At 39.1% G+C, this 17,111-nt stretch overlaps 1 pseudogene; it reads left to right on the forward strand.

Annotated features, from left to right (window-relative positions):
• Nucleotides 1-242: 242 nt before the first annotated feature.
• Nucleotides 243-2,874, forward strand: LOC140530469 (large ribosomal subunit protein uL10 pseudogene; annotated as a pseudogene).
• The last annotated feature ends 14,237 nt before the right edge of the window (nt 2,875-17,111 follow it).

The raw sequence follows: 17,111 nt of genomic DNA on the forward strand, positions 1-17,111 counted from the left end.
CATGTTTATGAGGGATTCCATGCAGCTGGTGCGATCCTCCATCCAGTTGGTGGATGATGGTATTGTCTTGATTACATTAGGTTCTGGATGACTGCAAAGCTTCCTGGATAAGATCCATGACGAAAGAGTTCAGTATTATTGTGTCCCCTGGAAAGATGAAGTGGATGATGAAGAATACCTATTGTGTAGATGATTAAATGCAGCAAGATTTTAAATAATACATCAAGCTCATCTATCGGGAAATGGGCAACAAATCAGCCAGGCCCAGAATTGAACAGAAGGAGGAAAGTTGGCTGGTAGTCTTTGCGAAATTAGTGAGTTCTTTTGATGACCTTGCCAAACTCCTCTTTGATTACCACTGATGTTATATATATACATACATATCCATACATTCATGTTGTTCTATGGCTAAAAGGCATAGAACACAATAATCTCCAAAGAATTGAAAATCATTGTCACCCAGAGGGCAATGGAAAGGTAGGCATAAGTAGGATACAAAGCATTACAAACAAGGACTTACGAAGGAGAAGCATAATATAGGATGTCGTCAAAGAAATGTATGAGGAAAGGAATACACATTTATTAAGTGCCTCCTATGTGCCAGGCACTGTGCATTTGGCCCTTACAACAATCCTGGGAGGTAGGTGCTGGTATTATCTTCAGTTAAGACAAGTGAGGAAGACAGTTGTTAAGAGACTTACCCAGAGTCACACAGCTCATATTTGAGGCAGAATTTAAAGTCAGTTCTTGGCTCCAGCTCCAGCATTCTATCTACTGTTCCATCCAGGTGAGTGAAAAAGCAAGAGAGAATGATAACTGAGAGACAGCTCACATGCCCCATTGGTATCTTTATGATTACAAAAGAAATAGAGGAAGTCTCCCAGAATACTGGGGGATTGTAATTGTTCAGTCATTTCAGTCAGGTCTCACTATTCGTGACCCCATGAGTTTTTTTTTTTTTTTTTGGCAAAAATGCTCTAGTGGTTTGCTATTTCCTTCTCCAGCCCAATTTATAGATGAGGAAACTGAAACAAATAGGGTTCAATGTCTTGCCCAGGGTCACACAGCTAGTAAGTGTCTGAGATGGGATTTTAATTCAGGTCTTCCTGACTCCAGGTCCACTGCTGTATCCACTGTGCCATTAGGTGATGCTTTGTGGCAAATATTTTGATAGACTTGGATAGTCACATGGGATGGGTAGGCAGGAATGATTGGTTATCTGTTCCTCTGGAGGGAATATGACCTTGGGTGAGATTTCAGATCTATTTGAACAGCCAGAGAACCTGAGTTCCCAACTTTGCTAATTACTACAGGCTTCAGTTTCTGTTAGGCTAGAGATTAACTCCAAGACCCTCTCCACTTCTAAGCCCTATGATCTTACAGACAGAATGTTTTCCTCTGTCTCAGGGTCTTGCATTGTTTAGAGACTCATCACCTGCTGGGGCTCTCTACTGCAATTTGTTAATGTTCCTTATAAAAAGGTAGCATGCAGAAGTGAACATGATTTTACAGATGTGTTTTGACTAGAAGAACATAATGAGACTAACTTTACTTGTTCTGAATGTAGTTCTTCAATTAATTCAGCCTAAAAAACTGCCTTAGCTTTTTAGTAGTCACAAGACATGCTCGTTCAGCCCTCTGGTCCTTTAGGTATGAACTGTTATCAAGTCAATTTTCTCTCATTCTCCCCAAATACAATTGATTTTTTTGTACCTAAATGCAGGACTTTACATTTAACCTTCCCTTGAACCTGTCAACCCCTCTGGCTATGTTGCACCTCTCTTTCAGAGAACTAGAAAAGGTTTTTTGTCTAGTTGCTTTCATTTTCTTAACTTTTCACTCTCTGTTTAATCTCTTGCAAATTGGTTTCTGACCCATCTCTCAATTGGGACTGTTCTTTCCAAGATTACCAATCATTGGAGAGGGTAACTAGGACTAGCCATAGGAATCTGGCCCCAGGGTGGAGAATTTCCAAAGGAAAGGAAGTTTGTTCCAGAGTTATGAATTTAAAATTGGCTGAGAAGTTCTTGTAATCTTCTAAGGCAAAAAATTGAGCTCTCTAGGTTTCTGCATGCCAAGTTACATTATCTTTAAACCATGTAACCATTCCTGAAGCACTTTGATGATGCCTGGGGACATAGAACTACCTGGAAATCAAATTCTTTCCTTAAGCTCATCCTAGCTTTTGATGATTAGCCATAACACTTTATTGTGGGAGCAGACAATGTAGACTCCAACCAACCAGTGCATCAGATTTTGTATTTCCCTCCATGGATGATAAGTCAATGAGAAAACACATCATGATGTGCAAAGCCATTTGTGAACATCTGTAAGCTTTGTGCTCACTGAGGAGGATCTGTGAGAAGTGGCATACTTCTGGTCAATAAAGTACCAACCACTAGACATGCAGATGTAATTGCCTCAAGAATGGGACTGTTTAGCCTAGAACACTGGTCTGAATCCCATGATCTTCCTCTTTCAGGTTTTGGACTTTCCTACCAAGATTTTCAGGGGCATGACTGAAATCGTGAGTGATGAGTGTCTGATTAAGACAGGAGACAAAGTGGGAGCCAGAGAAGCCATGTTATCAAACATGCGGAATTAATATTTCCTCCTTTGGGGTGACTATTAAATAGATTTTTGGCAATGGTAGCCTTTGTAATCCTAGAGTGTTTGATATCACAGAGGAAGCTTTATGCATCCATTTCTTGGAGGCTGTCTGAACTGTTGGCAACCTCTGTCTACAGATTTGTTACCCAACTATTTTATTAGTAAGATCTATCATCTATCATCAGTGGGTATAAGTAAGTCTTGGCTGTGAAGACTGAATATACCTATCCATTTGCTGAAAATGGTAAAGGCTTTCCTTTTTAGCATTGGTAGTTGCTGCCATTTTGGCAGTGGCCACAACTGCTGGTATTTCTGTTTCTTCTCAAGGTTTAAGTGCTAGGGAGGTTGTGATTTGCTCAAGGTTTTACGTAACAACTGGGATTTGAACCCTGGCTTTTTTTTGACAGCAAATGTAGCACTCTTTCTACTGTACTCTAATGCCTCTCAGTCCTATATTCCCATGTGCAGACTGTACATCCCCACTTGGATGTCTTTTCAGCCTCTCAAACTCAAAATACCATGAACAGAACTCAACATATTTCCCCACAAACACATCCTTTCTTCAAACTTGACTGTTTCTGTTAATGGCATCATCAACTTTCCAGTCACCTGGTTCACATCCTTAGAGTTGCCCTTGAGTCTTCTCCTTCAACCTCTACATCCATTCAGTACCTATCCTTATTGATTATCCTTCCATGACATTTTCTGGATATTTCACCTTATTGACTTACATGCAGCCTCTGTCCTAGTGTGGGTTCTCACCACGTCTTGCATAGACTATTGCAACAGATAACCTTCTAACTGATCTCCTTGCCTCCATATTCTCTGATCCATCATCTTTCCAGCTGCCAAATGATATCTTAAAATACAGATCTGACCACTTTACCCCTAATTAAAAAAAACAATGGATCCCTATGACTTTTAGGATAAAATGCAAAATCTTTAGCCTGGCATTTAAAGACCTTTGTAATATGGCTCCAAACTAACTTTTTGAAGTCTTCTTCATAGTCTCTATTTTAGCTGAACCAGCCTGCTAGCTCTTTCATGTACAAAATACTCCATTTTTGTATAAATGGTTTCCCCAAATCTATAATTCTCTCCTTTCCCTCTGGCTCATGGAATCCCTAGCTTCCTTCAAAGCACAGTTCTGGTGCCAGCATCTACATCAGGACTATTTCAGTCCTCCTAGTTATAAGCACTCATTCCTTTTTGAAATTTTTTCTAATTTCTTTTTATATACTTTTTATTTCCTTAATTCTGTACATGTTATGGCCCCCATACCGGGGCTCAATATTTTTTGTGTGTATCATGGACCCCTTTTGGCAGACTGGTGAAACCTATGGAACTCTTTCCAGAATAATATTTTTAATGTATGAAATCACATGCAGAAGATTATAAAAGAGGCCAATTATATTTAAATATAGTTATCAAAATATTTTTAAAAATAGATTCATGGACATCAAGTTAAGAACCCTTGTACTAGTAGAATATAAACTTCTTGAGAAAAAGGACTATTTTATTTTTTAATATTTATATAAATATTTATATTCTCTATTTATGTTCCTAGTCACCTAGCAGAAGACTACCTCCTCATGTAGAGATGAGGTGAAGGAAAAGGGGGTAGGGGAGGTGCGAGTGATGTGGCACGAGGAAAAGAGAAAAGAGAACTCTCAGCAATTGGCCTCAGTTTTATTAGTAATTGGAAGCAAGTTTCTCAGCTCCCAGGGAGAGCCTTGAGAAGTTTAGGGAGTGATGAAAATGTTTTGAAAAGCCTCTGTGGTAAATGGGATAGTAAATCAACTAGGGCATTATAAAAGGATTGTCTTGCTGCAGTGAGGGCCCAGTTGAAGCTATGCAACATAAATTTGAAATGGGTCCCTTCAGAATGGTTACATGATTTTCTCCAACTTCATTCAACAGCACATGAATAAGAGCAAAGGCAGTGGATGATGGGCGTAATGCTAGGCTAGGGCTGGATAGGGAAAGATAAGCAATACAAGGGCATACGAGACTCAGAAGGACACCAAGGAGTTCACCAAGGAGTCAAGATGGGAAATGAAGAAGAGTGTAGATAGCATAGGGGTGCTGGACTGAGAAAGAACCGAGGAGTGGAGGCATTAGAGGTCACAAGGATTGATAAAGAACAGAGCTAGGAATCATTAGGTAGAGGCAAAGAGAATGAGAAAAAATAATGATCAATTAAATGAATTTCAGAGTTCATGGACATGGAAGTAGACACACTTGTGATCTGTATGGTCTGCTTCCTTTGTGACCTTATTATCATCTAATGCAACATTTTGTACAGAGTAAGGACAATTTTAATTGTATTCACTAGCTTACTATTGGGAAAGCCAATACCAGCTGCTTAGTATTATAATAATAGCTAGTATTATATGATTTTAACGTTTTAGTGTTTTAATGTTTGCAAAGTGCTTTTTACACATTATCTCGTTTGATTCTCAAAATCAGAGGATTCTCAGAATGCTCTGAAGTGAATGCTATTTGTACTGTCAGAATAAAGTTCATGACTCAGAAGCTTGTCAGTTTTGTTTTTCACAACGTAAAGAAGTAAGACCACCATACACACACACTTTCTCTTTACTGGCCTGGGGGAAGTCAAAGACTTGTGAAATCCTTAATTTTTCTGCCACCTTACCCTCTGAGTTATCACATTGTCTTAAAGCATGATTAAAAAAGCTTTATAGCGTGGAGGTGCTATGCATTCCAAGGAGGTGGGAGGTAAAATGAAGCTTTCTGACTACTTCAGAGAGACTTGTTTAGTTCTTTCAGTCGTGTCTGTCTCTTCATAACCCTCCTTTTGGGGTTTTCTCGGGAAAGTTTTGCCATTTCCTTCTCCAGTACATTTTACAGATGAGCAACTGAGGCAAACAGGGTTAAGTGACTTGCCCAGGGTCCCATAGCTAGTAAGTGTCTAAGGCCTGATTTGAACTCACAAAGATGAGTCTTCCTGCTTCCAAGCCCAGTGCTCTGTTCACCATGCCACCTAGCTATCCTCAGAGAGACTACAGAAGCAAAGTTAAAGTCTTAGGGTTAGTGACCACCAGTGGTAGGCTTACTCTAGAGCAGCATTGTGGTGTGGTGGGAAGAATCCTGGTCTTGGAATCAGGGGATCTGGGTTTGAATCCTACTTGTGCAAATCATTATCTGTGAAATCTAGACTCCTTTAACTTTGCTGGGCTTTAGTTTCATCATCTACAAAGTGTGTGTGTGTGTGTGTGTGTGTGTGTGTGTGTGTGTGTGTGTGTGTGTGTGTGTGTGTGTGTGTAAGTCACGTAACTAAGGGTTTGAGACCAGATTTGAACTCAGGTGTTCTTAACTTTGAACCTGCCACTCTCTCTACTGTGCTGCATAGCTATAGAAGAAGTCAAAATCACAAGGGAACTAGATGAAGTACCAGTCATTTCTGTCTTCCTTTCTGCTACTGGAGTTATGAGTATGTTTTCCGTGAGCCTATAGAAAACGAGCTAGCTTTCTGAATTTTCTATTCAACATAAAAACCCATTGTTTTATTTACCTGTGTATTGGTCTACAGAATACTGAATATAAAAGTCTAATATTAGAAGTGTCTTATCCTGCCACCATTTTCCTATGAACACTGAGCAAGATGAAGATGCTTTTTCTAATAAAAACACTAGTAAAATTATAATAGCATATGATCAGTTCATAGTAGTTGGTAATTAATATTCATATAGCGCTTTAAGCTTTGAAAAGAATTTTGCATACATGGGTTCACAGCTTCCTTCAATAGCTCTAGGACAGATTCTCAAAGTTTAAGGGAATATGTTCCACATGCTCAACATCACAGAAATAGTGAGTGGTGATTTCCCAAGAGAAGGGTGGGCATGTTTCCTGACTTCTAGGATGTAGCTCTTCTCAGTCAATACTATTGGTTAGAGATGCTTGCATCCAGAGATCTTTTTGTCTATTCAGTGTTGTTATTTCTTTGAATTTTTTTGAAAGCAATTTGTGTCTTGCTAGGCTTTCTCATAATTGAACAATTTTCTCAAGGACACAAAGGTACTTCTGGGAAGTTGTAACACACTTCTGCAATGATGATATTCTTTTTAATTGTCTTAAGGTTGATTGTAGGAGGAATTGGTAGAATAAATATTGCCCCATGTTGGAGCAGGGAAGGGGATATGTAACAGACAGAAGAATTTCAGTCCCTTGGAATCATCCAGATCCAGGCAATTTGAAAGGAGTAATTCTAGCTCTTTGCTATATTATCAGAAAATTTCTGGCCCCATTTTGTTCAACATTTCACTCAATGACTTGGAAAAAGACATATCTGCCATGCTTCTAGAATTTATAAAGGACATGAAACTGGGAAGGATTGCTAATTGATTGGATTATAGAATCGGGATTCAAAATGATTCTGACAGACTGGAAAGGTGGCCTAACAAGATGAAATTTAATAGGGATTAATGTGTAACACTGAAGTTAGGTTCAAGAAAACAGTAGTGTGGGTGGATTAGGTTACAACGCAACTCATGTGAAAAAGACCTAGGAGGTTTAATGGACTGCATATTTAATGTAAGTCAATAGTGTGGCATTACATGGGAGAAAAAAAATGTGACCCCAGGCTGCATTAATGAAAGTATAGCATCCAGAGAGGCAGCTAGGTGATGTAGTGGATAGACCACTGGGCCTGGAGTCAGAAACACCTGAGTTCAAATCCTGCCTAAGACACTTGCTTAGCTCTGTGACCCTGGGCAAGTCACTTCACTTGTCTGTTTCAGTTCCCTGTAAAATCACAGTAAAATGAGGATAGTAATAGTACCTACTTCCCAGGGTTGTTATGAGCATCAGTTGAGATGGTATTTGTAAATGCTTATTGCAGTGCCTGGTACATTTTTTTTCAGTCATTTTTCACTCATATCTGACTGTGATCACATCTGTTTTGGTTTGTTTTGGCAAAGATACTGGAATGGTTTGCCATTTCTGTGTCCAACTCATTTTAGAGATGAGGGAACTGAGGCAAACAGGGTTAAGTGACTTGCCCAGGGTCACCCAGGTAGTATCTGAGGCTGGATTTGAACTCAGTAAGATGGAATCTTCTTGTCTGGCTTTGTATTCACTGCACCAACTAGCCACCCCAACCTATGTGCTTGGCACATAATAGACAATAAATATCTGTTTCCTTCCTACTGGAGACGGGGAAGTGAGAATTCTGCTGCATGCTGAGTTGTTCAAATCACATCTTCAGTGCTGGCTCCAGTTCTGAATGCCATGTTTTGGAAAGGGCATCAGAAGGTTGGAAGGCAAAGGAGTTTGGTGACTAGGATGAAGAGGTGACTCAAAACTGTATGGGGAAGAACCCTTCCTGCTTGCCTTCCTGTCTTTCCTCCCTTCATTCTCTTCCTTCCCTTCCTTCCTCCCCTCCTCCTTTCTTTCTTCCTTCCCTTCCTTCTTTTCCTCCTCCTTCCTTTCCTCCCCTTTCCTCCCCTTTCCTCCCCTTTCCTCCCCTTTCCTCCCCTTTCCTCCCCTTTCCTCCCCTTTCCTCCCCTTTCCTCCCCTTTCCTCCCCTTTCCTCCCCTTTCCTCCCCTTTCCTCCCCTTTCCTCCCCTTTCCTCCCCTTTCCTCCCCTTTCCTCCCCTTTCCTCTCCTTTCCTCTCCTTTCCTCTCCTTTCCTTTCCTTTCCTTTCCTTTCCTTTCCTTTCCTTTCCTTTCCTTTCCTTTCCTTTCCTTTCCTTTCCTTTCCTTCCTTTCCCCAGTCTTATAGTGCTATACTGACTGGCACATAGCAGGGTACTTAAGTGCTACCTGACTGATTGACTATGATATTTAGTCTAAAAAAAAGAGAGATGACTTTGGAAAGGTGCATAATTTTTCCCCCTAATGTAGGAATGGTTGTCATGTGAAAGATGTAATTTTCTTGCTTGTCACAAGAGAGTATGACTTGGACCAATGGTCAAGAACATTGCTCTGTGAAGGGACTTGGATCTATTTGATGTCTCTTCCCATCTAGTGATTCTCAGAATCTTTTACATTTGGCCCAAAGAATGTTGTGGTGAGTGAAATTCAATAAAACATTCTCAACTTTTCCTCAGAGAGACAGGGATATTTAATGAGCACAAACTGGCACCTAGAGCAGAGGTTCCCAAACTTATTTGACCTATTGCCCCCTTTTCCAAAAAAAATTACTTAACATGCACCTAGAAATCTTTAACTCTATAATGGTTTTTTTTTTGAAATTTATGTAATTTAAAAAATATGGAATATCTTTTAAAAAAGATGCATTTCAATTTAATAATTCATTCTAAATTTGCATTTCTTTCCTGCATTGAAATTTGGATAATGCAATATTGCATGTAGTATTGCATTATAAATGAGTCATTACATGCATGCTGGACTTCTTGACAATGCAATGTAATCACTGTGACTTTAACTCAGTTATACAACAGATGGAACATGTTTGAACAATTTTTCAAAAATTTCTTCTCTTTTTTTTCTTATGCTTCCATTGTCTCCTTATTTTTATTCAATGCCTCACCTGAGGCTACTACTGGAGAGAGAGACAGGGAGAGGGAGAGGGAGAGGGAGAGGGAGGGAGAGAGGGAGAGAGAGAGAGAGAGAGAGAGAGAGAGAGAGAGAGAGAGAGAGAGAGAGAGAAGAAGAGTGAGATATAGTTATAACACATTGCCCTAAAAAGGAGAAGGGAGAGGAAAGGAGACACTTACTGGTAGAGACAGCTCCTCCTTTGAAGATTTCTACTCCAATGAAATCACAGGTACAGTTTCCTTGTCTTAGAGTTTCCTGTGTCATTGAAATTACAGGTCTAGTACCTATCTCTAACAAGCACATGGATTTTCAGAGAAATATCTAGATTACTAAAAACATGTTGCCATAGCCAGGGAATTAATAATCTAGTGCCCAACCTTTCTGAGTTGAACTTTTCTGTATTTATGTAGGCTACTTTAATAGAAAAGTCATATCTCTTTCCAATGTTGTACTTGAAGTGGCTTGGTACCATAATAATTATAGCTAGCATTCATATAGCAACCACTATGTGCCAGATGTGACTTAGCACTATGGGCTAAGCACTTTACAAATATCATCTCATTGGATCCTCACCGCAGTCCTGGGAGGTAGGTACTTCCATTTTATAATTGAGGAAAATGAGGCAAACAAGATTAAGTGACTTGCCCAGGATTACACAGCTAGTAAATGTTTGAGACCAGATCTGAACTCAAGTCTTCTTGCCTTCAGGCCCAGTGCTGTATTCACTGAGCCATCTATCTGCCAGAAGTTTGTGATCTGCTTATTGACGTAGATTTTTGACAACCCATGTTCACCTCCATGACATGATGGAGTTATGTTTTGTGGGAATATATGCTTACATACTCTGATTGCTAATGTCAAAGGAATGACCTGCACAAAGCTCCAATGGATGGGGGCATTCCTTCTGTTTGGGATATCCTCGAGATGCTTTTGTCTGCAAATGGCATTGTAGCAGAGCAAAGTGAGAATAGGCATGAGGAGGACAGCATAATGTTAGTAGAGAATGCAGACTATTGAAACGCTACTTTGTGTCTATCTTCTCTATCACCAATAATGATTATTATGTTGGAAATGTCAGAACAAATGTAGTTTGGATAACTAGAATTCAAAATGGTAAGGGGGTGCCTGTGAAACCAGAATGCATATGGGGGAGGGGACCCAAAAACAATATTATTGAGGAAAAGTTGAAACAAACAAACTCCAAACAAACTAAGCATTTTCTTGGAAGAGAGAAGACAATGGAAGAAAGGATCACCATTTTCAAGTATTTTGATTTAAAAATTTAAAAAAATTAAGAAAATTTCAATATTAAAATTTTTGAAGGATTACTCATTTCTTATGAATGGATAAATTATATCTTTTCAAAAAAGAAGATGTATTAGGGTCATTTTGTATAACTTCAGGGAATAAGACTAGGACCAATGGTAGAATGGTCTGGGATATAGGGCCTAATATAGGGTCTAATGCATATAGGGCATATAGGGCCCAATATAAGAGAAAATTTTCTAATAATTACAACTGCCTAACAATGGAATGAGTCTCCTTGAGTTCATGACTCCTACTGAGTTCCCATTGGTGAGTCATTGATGTTCTGTCAGAACATATGAAGTTTATTTTCCCTAAACAACTTTGGGAGAATTCAGAACTCTGACCTAAGCAACAACCAATCATGACTTTAAAAGATGAATGATGAAACATGCCACACACTTCTTGATGTAAAAGTGATGGGCTGGAAATGCAGAATAGGCATGACTTTTCAGACATGGCCAATATGGTGATTTATTTTGCTTGACTGTATATATTCTTTATAAGGGAAGGCTTCTACTTGAAAGTGTATGTGGAGAGTGGGTTAGTAGGTACTGATAGATATAGAGAAGCGCATCACTGATTTTTTTAAAAAACATGCAAAAGGAAGAACAAAATGGAGAAAGAAAGGTAAATTGAGGAATATGTTACTACCTTGTTAAAATACGCACCATCTCGAAAATGAAAATTATGTAAGAGAAATTTCTACTTCTTTACATTATCCTCTTTCCTATTCTTTGAATCTTGAAAGGTTATATTGGTTGGTGGTTGTTAAATTCACAGCAAAGATGAAAAATTTAAAAATTAAAAATAAAAAACTGTTTATTTCCTCTCAAATTCGGTAACTACCTCTCTTGTGTCCAAACAGGGGAGTCCACACAGCTGTGAATTTCATCTCACTAGTTGGGCTTTGCCTGAAAGTGACATTCAATTCTGCTTTAGTCTGGGCCTCAGACCCATTCTTTACTTGGTGAGAGACCATACGTTGAGTTTTGCAGACCCCACAAAGGCATAATCAGTTGAAGTGAGACATGTTCCGAGGTGTGGGAAGTGGTGGGTCTTTACCCTTAAAGGTTCCCTAAGATTCTTGAGGGTGAAATGAGAAAAATATTTGTAAAAGTGCTTTGTAAACTGTTAACACTATCAAGTGTTATATACATGTAAAAGGCGTACGTATAAAATAGAAAAAGCATTAACTTTGGAGTCAAAGTTGTTGGCTTTGAATCCTCGCTCTAACACTCACTGATTTTGTGACCTTCAGTAAGCCATTTAACTTCTCTGAGACTTGTGTTTCTCATCTGTAAAATGGCCAGAGGCACGTAGGACTAGATGACCTGTAAGGCCTCTTGCCGCAATTAAATCTAAATTCCTCTCTTCCAGTTACTCTTTGTTGTTCAGAAGCCCCCGGCTTCTTGAAGTTTTTATTCAGAATTTTAGGCAGTCAAGCAATTACTTTCAAATGTACAGCTCTCACTAATAGGAAGTACTCTTGGGACCTCACATTGTAAAATCGCAATGGATTGGGACAAACTGGGTTTTTTTATTTTTCTGTTCTTGATAAAACACATCTAATGAGTGCTTGTATTTGATGCTTTGGAAGAGAGTTTTAAAATTGTTATTATTATTGCCCAATCTGCTTCATTATCCCAGTTGATCAACTTAAGTCATCCTTCCCAGCCCAATTCAGCATCAGTTGGAGGCAAAGCCAGAGTTTTTTTTTTAATTTCAGTTTTTCATTCATAGGCCATTCACCAGAAAATTAAATTGAAGCAAGCATCAATGCACAGTCTGCTCTGAGGGGTGAAAAGGAAGACATTTCACACAACTCCTGATTCCAGTCACAGCTTAGGGTTGGCATTTTAAGAAGATGAGAGCTGGGTTAGGAAAAATCACTATTGGTTGTTATTGCTGAAACATTGTCTTTAAATGGGAAGCTACTAGCAGAAAATCAGCTCTCTCTATAGGTCTGTCGTTCTTGTTTCTTTGTAACAAAACCAATGATAACAGGAAAAATGTCAGTCATTCAATTCATTGGACCACCCACAGCCACCCTTTGGATCACTGACCCAACCCATCTCCACCCCAATCAATGCCTCCTCTTCTGAAATCACCTTGTATTAATGTTGTATATTGTTGTTGCTGTTCACTCATCTCAGTCAGTCTGACGGTGACCCCATTTGGGGTTTTCTTGGCAAAGATACTCGAGTGGTTTGCCCTTTTCTTCTCCAGCTCATTTTACACAAGAGAAAACTGATGCAAACAGGTTTAAATAATTTGCCCAGGGTCACATAGCTAGTTAGTATCTGAAGCCAGATTTGAACTTAGGAAGGTTAGTCTTCTCAAGTTTCCACACTCTATCCAGGGAACTACCGAACTGCCCTTTGTACATGTTTATTATGTGGAAGTGTTGAGCGTAATGTTTCCCTGTTGTAAAAGCAAGCTCCCCAATATCCACAGGAGGGCCTGCTGTACAGGTTATTTGATCTGCTTTTCTAAAAGGAAAGCAACTTTTGAGGGGTCAACAATCACTTTAATCAAGCACGTGTATCATTCACTTAGTTCAGGGGAAAAAAACAGCATCACAAACTTCAGAGAAAATACAGAAAAATCAGAATCAACAGATATGCTTCCAACTGTCTGATATAAGCAATACATACATCATAGATCAACAGACAGATCCAACTGTCTGACCATTACATATATACATACCTACCAGAGGGGGAAGCACCAACACGTGGGTTTTCAAAGTTGGGGTCTGTGTAGCGGCTTCTCAGACTCTCATCTGGAACTCAAATCTACTTCCAGAAACTAAGCTCCAAAGTAAAACCACACCTCAGTCTTTAAACACTTTTTAGATTAAGAGGGCATCACAACCCTGGAGAACCAGTGCATCATTAACAAAAGGTGTGGGCCTTCCTACAAATCTTCCCGGGCCATATAAGGGAAGATCTTTAATCACATTATTTCAATCAGAGGCACTTGATTATACTAAAACAAAAACAACAAAAGATCCTATTTTGCCTGTCATTACACCTGTATAGAATGTAAGCTCCTTGAGGACTAGGACTGTTTTGTTTTTTTTCTTTTGTTTTTGTATCCTTAGTACCTACAGGATTCCCCCTCTGTTGTAGGTGCTAAATAAATGCTTATTGATTGATTGATCATAACCAAATCTTTAACAGGGATTTACTATGTACAGGGCACAGGGTTAACTCTCAATAGCTGTGTCACCATTGGAAAGTCACTTAGCCTTCCTGAGTCTTGGGTTTCTTATGTGTAAAATGGGATTAACAATACCTATACTGTCTACCTCTTAATGGCATAATGAGGGAAGTACTTTTAAACTTCAATGTACTAGATAAATGTAGTTGCTATGTGATGTGCTTTGGTGATAGAGTTGATGGTTGGGGAGGGAGTTATTGATGCTAGTTATTAGATGCATATACAGGGCATATTATAAGACTTCCTATCCTTCAGGGACTTAGCATTTAATTGGAGTTAAAAAATAAAAATAAAATAAAAATAAATAACAGTACAAGAGGCCAGATTCTGGATTATGTAGACCCCACAGAAGAATAGCCAGTTGAAGTAGTCAATTGATCAGTAAACATTTATAAAATGCCTACTAATTGCTGGGCACTGTGCAAAGTGTTGGGGAATACAAAAAGAGGGAAAAGATAGTTCTACCCCCCAAAGTCTAATGGCAGAGAAACATGTCCAAAGGCATAGAGAGTAGTGAGCCTTTAATCTCCGAAAGATTCCTGGGATTGCTTAGGATGAAATAAAAAAAATGTATGTGAAAGCAAATGTAACACCATCAACTGTTATGCATGGGCAAAATATATATGCGTGTATTTGGAAGAACACCAGATTTGGAATCAAAGGTGTTGCTTTGAATACAAGTTAGCATGTGCTAAGTGCCAAATAACTGAAATAAGCTGTAAAAGTCCTATATGTGTTCAGAGAATAATTTTTGGAAGATTGGGCAGCCAGTCAGGCAAGGCTTCCTGGAGGACATGGGAACTGACCTAGGTCCTGAAGGAAGGTTGGCACTTAGTGATGTGGAGAGGATGAATGAAGGGTCTGTCCCTGGTAGGGAAGCAATATGAATGGATTTCAGGAAGATGAATATGTCTGTGATATAGAGCAGGGGTTGCCTGCCCAAGCACCAATTTGGCCAGCTGCCTGTTTTTGTATGACCCATGAAGTGAATGATTTTTACATTTTTAAATAAAGTTGCACTTTAAAATTTAATAACCATGCATAGCTTTCAGTTGCATTTTTAAAAAAAAGTATAAAACTATTCTTAGCTTAAATAAAATTATATTCAAAATGTAAAAATTATTCTTATCTTCTGGCTCATATAAAAACTGTTATTGGCTGGATTTGGCCCTTGGGCCACACATTACTGGACCCTCATATAGAGTATGTGAAGAACAATGAGGAGACTAGGAAGTCAATTTATACTAAGAAAAGACCTTGGAGTGAGAGCTTCATCAAAGTATTAGATATGAAATAGTCAGAAGTCCAGAAGCACACATATACCAAGAGTGAAAGACAAGATAGTGGTCAAACAGGTAAGATAGTAAGGTGTTTAGGGTGTTCACTCAAGTTATAATTTGAACCAAATCATGGCACCAGATGAAACTAGGTGAACAAAGTCAGGAATCAACAGGACAGAGATGAGCAAGGTAAGATATTAAGAAAAGGTCTGAGTAGGTTGTCAGGAATCAGAAAGAGGAAGTGAAGGGCAAGACAAGGCAGTGAAATCAGCAACTAGGCAAATAGTCCAGGCCAACAGAAGGTTAAGGAAGGCCAGATAAGCAAAATGAGCTGTAGACAAGGAATGTTAGTACCAAGGAGATCTTGATAGTGCAGCAATTTTTGCCTTAGCCAGGAAGCAAGCTGCATGCATTCTGCTGAATTAGGAACTGACCGCAATGCAAGGTCAGCCACAGAGTATATAGATTTGGGCAAGGGAGTTATGTTAAGTAACTGACTAAGAGTTTAATCTGCCTTTTATAGGTAATATAATAGCAGAGATGGAGGAGGCAAACTGAGTCTGAACACGAATACCCTGTCAACAATATACCTAACAAGTGGTCAACTTTTGTTTGCAGAATTCTAGTGAAGGGGAATCTTCTATCTTCTGAGGTATCTTATCTTACCTTTGGACACGTCTAATTGGTAAGTTTTTTCCTTCTAATAATACCCTTTGCTTCTAGTTTTGTCTTTTGGGACCAGAAACAACATTTCTCTTTCTTCCATGTGGTAATGTTAAAACTACTTGGAAGATAACAACTATTTCACCCTACTCTCCACCTCAATGAGACCAAGTCTTCTGTTCTTCAGGCAAATAGCTCTAGTTCTCCCAAACTGGCACCATGTAGTGATATCAAAGCCCTTGACCATCCTGGTCACTCTTCTCTGGACATTCTTCAACCTGTCCTACAGTTCAGCTTTTTGTACAATGTGGGGACCAAAAGAGTACTGAACACAGTAGCACAGCACATAATAAAACTATTTTCCATTTCCTGGACATTAGCTGTCTTAGCGTAATATTAACTTCATGTTGTATCAGGTTTTTTTTGGGCTGCCATGTTACTCTGTTGACTCATTTTGACTTTAGTTCACTAAAACCCCCAGATCTTTTTTTAGATGAATTGTAGTCTAACCTTCATTTTGAACTTTAAAGTTCATTTTTTTAAACCCAAGTATAAGGCTCTACATTTGTCCCTCTTGGGTTTATGTTATATCTGCAGATCTGACAACCATGCCTTCTGTTTCTTTATCCAAGTTGTTGTTAAAAATGTTAAATATCAAAGGTCTGAGGGCAGATCTCAGAAGTATTGCTACTAGAGAGACCTTTCCCCAACTTTCCATGGAACCATTAAAAATAACTTTTTGATCTTGACAGGAAACAAAACATAGGGCATTATGAAACATTTTTTCAACCGCTCTGAAGTGGGGGGAATAAAATTAAAGCCCCCCAAGAGAAAAAAAACACATTATGCTATTCCATTGTAGATGACATTCTGATGTGAGGAACCTCAAATAAGAAACCCCCAAATGAGCACCAGATATTGTTTATTTGAACTTTGCCATTACCTCTCGTTCTCTGGGCAACAAGGAGATCCTGGCCAGAGTACTCTACATTTGCATTGCAAGGAAAGGGAATAAATTATTCACGGATACAATTAGCAACAGTGACTTACTGCCTGTACTGTTAATAGGTATGAATAATCCATTTACACACCTGCTGGGCTTGCTTTCTTTTGTCTGAAGACTGACAAAAGGGAAACCATACAGTTCCCTGTGCATGTGGGATAATTCTCCAGAGGAAGGAAGAGCAACAGCAATGCATCAATATCCAATCAGGAGTGAAAAGCCCAATTTAATTAATTACTGGAATATTACTTTGGAGAAATGGGCGCAGACTCATCTGAATGAGGGCTCTGGAGCAGACTACAGATGTAGGGAAGAATATATATATTTCCTCTGACTTAAAGCAGGCCCAAAAATGGGCATCTGTGCCTACTAGGTTTCCGGTGGTGGTACATTTTGGTTGTCAGATGCTATAGAACAGCTGCGAAGGATTACAACAGCGGCAGTTGACTCGGAATGCAGAGTAGTGATAAGATGCTGGTGGCACGCAGCTTCTCAGTACCTGGTGG

This window comes from Notamacropus eugenii, chromosome 2 (assembly GCF_028372415.1).
Source record: "Notamacropus eugenii isolate mMacEug1 chromosome 2, mMacEug1.pri_v2, whole genome shotgun sequence".
Taxonomy (NCBI): Eukaryota; Metazoa; Chordata; class Mammalia; order Diprotodontia; family Macropodidae; genus Notamacropus; species Notamacropus eugenii.